The sequence below is a fragment of the Prionailurus bengalensis genome, chromosome B4 (assembly GCF_016509475.1).
Source record: "Prionailurus bengalensis isolate Pbe53 chromosome B4, Fcat_Pben_1.1_paternal_pri, whole genome shotgun sequence".
In the NCBI taxonomy this organism is placed as follows: Eukaryota; Metazoa; Chordata; class Mammalia; order Carnivora; family Felidae; genus Prionailurus; species Prionailurus bengalensis.
This window is the reverse complement of record NC_057358.1, coordinates 67,157,733-67,163,090: the sequence shown is the minus strand read 5'-3', so window position 1 is coordinate 67,163,090 and position 5,358 is coordinate 67,157,733. Positions and strand designations below refer to the sequence as shown.

Sequence of the window (5,358 nt, the reverse complement as noted above, 5' to 3'; positions counted from 1 at the left end):
GCACTTTTTAGCTCCTGCTGACTCTTTCTTAGTCCCTTGATCTCTGTAGCAATAGATTCTCTGCTGTCCTCTATGCTTTTTTCAAGCCCAGTGATTAATGTCATGACTATTATTCTAAATTCTTGTTCCATTATGTAGCTTAAATCAGTTTTGATTGATTCATTAGCTGTCGCTACTTCCTGGAGTTTCTTTTGAGGAGAATTCTTCCATTTTGTCATTTTGGCTAGTCCCTGTGGTAGCTCCAAACTGCAGGGCGCCTCCCCTGTGCTGTCCAAAGAAACTTGTGTTGGTTGGCGGGGCTGCAGTCAGACCGGATGTCTGCCCCCAGCCCATGACTGGGGCCACAGTGAGACTGGTGTGTACCTTATCTTCCCCTCTCCCAGGAGCAGGACTCACTGTGGAGTGGTGTGGCCCCTGTCTGGGCTACTTGCACACTGCCAGGCTTGTGGTGCTGTTTTGATGGGATCTGGCCAAGGGCGGATTAGACAGATTGTATCTGCAAGGTACTCAGGATTGGGAGGGGCAGGCTTAGCTAGTTTGCCATCCGTGGTCTCCTGTGGGAGGGGCCCTGCAGCACCTGGAGGGAGGCAGGCCCGTTGGGGGGATGGATCCACGGAAGCACAGCGTTGGGCGTTTGTGTGGTGCAAGCAAGTTCGGTGATGGAAACTGGTTCCCTTTGGAATTTTGGCCGGGAGATGGGAGAAGGAGATGGTGTTTGCCAGCGCCTTTGTTCCCCAGCTGAGCTGAGCTCTGTCTTCTGGGGCTCAACAACTTTCCCTCCCATTGTCCTCTCGCCCTCCCCACTCTCTGAGAGCAGAGCTGTTGACTTTTAAAATTCCACATGTTAAGTCCCGCTGGCTGTCAGAACTCATGCAGTCTGGCCCCTCTGCTTTTGCAAGCCAGACTTCGGGGGCTCTGCCTTGCCGGGGGCGGGGGGGGGGGGCTGCCCCTCCACTGCCCCAGCTCACTCCTGCCAGTCCATGTATTGCGCACTGCCTCTCCACCCATCCTACCCTCTTCCGTGGGCCTCTTGTCTAGCTTGGCTCTGTAGAATCCATTCTGCTAGTCTTCTGGTGATTTTCTGGGTTATTTAGGCAGATGTGGGTGGAATCTAAGCGATCAGCAGGATGAGGTGAGCTCAGCGTCCTCCTACACCGCCACCTTTGACAATTATTTTAAAACCTTAAAAAAAAAAAAAAAAACCTCAAGTCAGGAAACATTAATAGTCACTGTACTGTCTGCCACCTCTACATCCAGCCATACCCCAAGCCCTGTGAATCTAATCATGTAAGAAAAGTCTTCTGTCCTCGCCCTGTCTCTGTCTCAAGAATAAATAAACATTAAAAAAAGAAAAAAAATTTTTTTTTTTTTAAATTTTTTTTAACGTTTTTATTTATTTTTGAGACAGAGAGAGACAGAGCATGAACAGGGGAGGGGCAGAGAGAGAGGGAGACACAGAATCGGAAGCAGGCTCCAGGCTCTGAGCCATCAGCCCAGAGCCTGACGCGGGGCTCGAACTCCCGGACCGCGAGATCGTGACCTGGCTGAAGTCGGACGCTTAACCGACTGCGCCACCCAGGCGCCCCAAAGAAAAATTTTTTTAAATGGGGTGACTGGGTGGCACTCCATTCGGTTAAGCATCCGACTTCAGCTCAGGTTATGATCTCGCAATTCGTGAGTTCGAGCCCCGCGTCAGGCTCTGTGCTGACAGCTCAGAGCCTGGAGCCTGCTTTGGATTCTGTGTCTCCCTCTCCCTCTCTGCTCCCCCCTGCTCATGTTCTGTCTGTCTGTCTCAAAAATAAATAAACATTAAAAAAATATATTAAAAAAAAAAAGTCTTCTGTCCTCAGTAATACTGATCCTCCTCAGCAAAAAACATTCTCATTATATTCTCTGGTAAGATGAAGACCAGGCTACTTGAATTCTACTGATAGGTTTGTATGTCCCCAGGATTATGGTAGATCTCATATAAGCTAATTTTAAAAAAGGTAAGGTCATTGACCATGAGAAGTTCAAAGTCCATTTGGAATGGCAAAGTAAGATTTAAATTTAATAAAAATTTTACAGGCATAACAAAATAATTTTTCCAAAGACAAATCTATATCTCAGTTTTGGGAAAGCAAGAGATAAGTTGAGATGAGAAAATATAACTTTCTAGAAAAAAATCAAGCAAATTGCATTTTCTGAACAGGTATAGTTGTTTGGACTCCAAAACTCACACTCTTTCTTCTTCACTATATTATTTCTTTAACTACAGGAAAGCAAAGGTCTCACTGATTCCCTCTGGTGACATTGTAAGTGATCCCAAGATGTAAACTGAAGAAAACCTTAATATCAGTTTTACTTACCAAAGGGGGCCTCCCCAAATCAAATCATACAAGCAAAGACATTAAGAAATTATGCCACATTGTTTTAGTGAAAATGAATACCTATTTCCTATTTTTTTGATACAAACTTTTTGGAAATCAATATAATACATGCATATTGTAAATCCTAACTCCATGTCCCTGACAAGGAATCTGCCATAGGAATTCACCACAAAAGAAAATTGGCTTGCTAAAAAAATTTCCAAAAGTATGTACACCATAAAAAATGGTATTAAGGGCTTGGTAATTACAACACAACTACATGCACTTTCACTTACTAACTGCTACATCAGCTAGTTTTTGCTATGTAAAGAAAATAAAATAAAATACAAACAAAAAAACACACTCAAACGCAGGGGCTTCAAATCCACAAATATTTATTTAGCTCACAATTTGGTGGGCTGACAATTTGGACTGTACCCAAGTGATTTGTTCCTGGGGTCACTGCTGAGCTCACCAATGCATGAGATAGGTGAGGTGATAGATGTTCAAGATGGCCTCAGCTGGGATGGCTCATCTCTCTTCTATGTGGTCCTTCATCTTTCAGCTGGTTTGTCCAGATTTTCATCACAGCTGAGCATCCTTTAAGAAAGAAAGCCTAAGTATGCAGGTCTCTTGAGGCCTAGGGTCACAACTGACACAAAGTCACATGTGCTAGATTTTACAGGCAAAATCAACCTACCCAAATTTCAGGGGTAGAGAAATAGATTCCATCTCTTAACTGAAGAACATGCAATATCCTATTGTACCAGTTGTGAAGATCGGGAGGGATAGAGAATCATGACCATTTTAGCAATCTTCAGTACTACATTTGGTTTCTGCTCCTCTTAGACTCATTCTGTTAAAAAATGAAGATGCTCAGCATTTACTTCATATAGCGACTTGGAGTATTTGTAAGTATATCTTCCATATTTGGCCCTGGCCAAAAGTGATATATTTTAAACTCTATTTCTATAAATAATTCAATCATGATATTCTTTATCTTCTTTAGTGTAGCTCCCATTAGACTATGAGTTTTATGTGACTAAGGATCAATCTTGTTTTCTTCTAATGTATAGTCATTGCTTTTGCACTGAGTAGGTGTGAATGAATAAAGGAATCAATCCTTTATTAAACCAAAAACTAAGAAAGGACCTATCTCAATTAATTTCTATCTCCCATAACCTCTAGGTTTTTGCACATACATATTTAAGTCCTCTAAAAATAATTGTTAACTACATTTTTGTACGAAGTGCAGAAGGAGGACTTATTTACAGGTTAAGAATGCTGAAAAATATGTATACTTTCTTTATCCAACAGGATTTTTTAATGTGTGCAGGCTGCATATTTAAAAATATGTGTAGCCATCCCGGTGACATTTGAAACTTAACTAGCTGTCTGGAAATGTGTGCAACAGGCTGTAAACACTGACACCACCACCTTGCAGGGTAGAGGGGAAAAAAAAAGATAAATATGACCTTATGTCTTTAAATACAACATATTATAGTGATTCTGCAATAACACCCCTACCCCAACACCACAGTTAGTTGTAAACCGTGCTGCAACTCTGGTCTCAGTTCAATATCATTATTTCATCAGCCGTTTTATTTATGATAGTCATCTTTTTACCTCCTGTTATAAAAATATGAAGGTTAATGCCCCTAAAGAACCTTTAATAATGGATCTATTAGAGTTTAATAGAATCTGTTAGCTTTAAATAAAAAAGCCTAGTTTCTTTATGCTACATTGTGGGTTCCAATACCATAGAATTCAGAGGAACTCAATATTCTCTCTCTTAGGCTACAAATACTCACTTCAATCAATAATATTATGGGATGATTAGCCAAAGATGACATATGCTGTGTAGAATATAAATTGGTTATTGCTCTTAAGGCTAATAAGCTGAGAAGGAAGTAGGCTTGGTGTGATAGCAAGGAAGGAACTGTTGGTGACATAAGGCCGTAAGTGTTAGATGGCTTGTGAAACTCTAAAAAGCCTAATTCCTGTTCAAGCCAGACCAAATGGTAAACAAAACCAAGTCTAGGCCATCTTAAAAACATCTCCATTTCTGGGGCACCTGGGTGGCTCAGTTGGTTAAGCGTCTGACTTCGACTCAGGTCATGATCTCACAGTTTGTAAGTTCAAGCCCCGCATCAGGCTCTGTGCTATCACCTTTGTGCCTGGAGCCCACTTCGAATTCTGTGTCTCTCCTTCTCTCTCTCTGCCTCACCCCTGCCCAACTGTCTCTCTCTCTGTCTCAAAAATAAACATTAAAAAAAAATTTGTTATGAAAAAAATCTCCATTTCTGTCATTCCAGTGATTGCAGAGTGACCAATGTACCCTAAGAGAGTCTCTTCCTTCAACAAAAATCTAATAAGTACCTTTTGTAAGATACACACTATTCTAGGCATTGTATACACAACATGGCAAAAACTATCCTAATATTGCAGTGAAATTCAGAAAAGATTTGTAGATTAAGATATATACTGAAATATGTTACCTTCATGGGTATTGAACAAAGAACTTGGAGCCATTATGAAGTAATTTAGAAAATGCCAATTAGCAATTTTGGGAGGAAGGAGGTTGTAGTATATAAAGTCAGATGACATTATTTCTAAGTAAAAGCAGTCGTAGACAATACTGACCTTTGGATCCAATCTTATATAAAATGAAGTAGTGCCCCATTATCAACTATTAAAGAGAGACTACAATTGACTAATATCAAACCTAATAATAAAGTTTCAGTATACAATGGACCCTTGAACAATACAGGCTTGAATTGCAGGGGTCCACTTATACTTGGATTTTTTACAGTACTATTAATGTATTTCACTTACTCATGATTTTTTATTATTTTTTAAAATGTTTATTTATTTTTTGAGAGAAGTGGGGAGAGAGGGAGAGAGCAAGACCAAGAAAGCATGCAGGGAAGGGGAAGAGAGAAAAGGGGACAGAGGTTTCAAAGCAGACTCTGTGCTGTCAGTGCAGAGACTGATCCGGGGCTCAAACTGA

At 40.8% G+C, this 5,358-nt stretch overlaps 1 long non-coding RNA gene across 1 annotated transcript; it reads right to left on the bottom strand.

Annotated features, from left to right (window-relative positions):
• Window positions 1-2,726: 2,726 nt before the first annotated feature.
• Window positions 2,727-4,502, bottom strand: LOC122472460. The gene is made up of 2 exons (XR_006294442.1): window positions 3,049-4,502; window positions 2,727-2,948 (listed from the first exon to the last, which is right to left on the bottom strand). It is a non-coding gene; the product is annotated as an uncharacterized LOC122472460 (long non-coding RNA).
• Window positions 4,503-5,358: the final 856 nt, after the last annotated feature.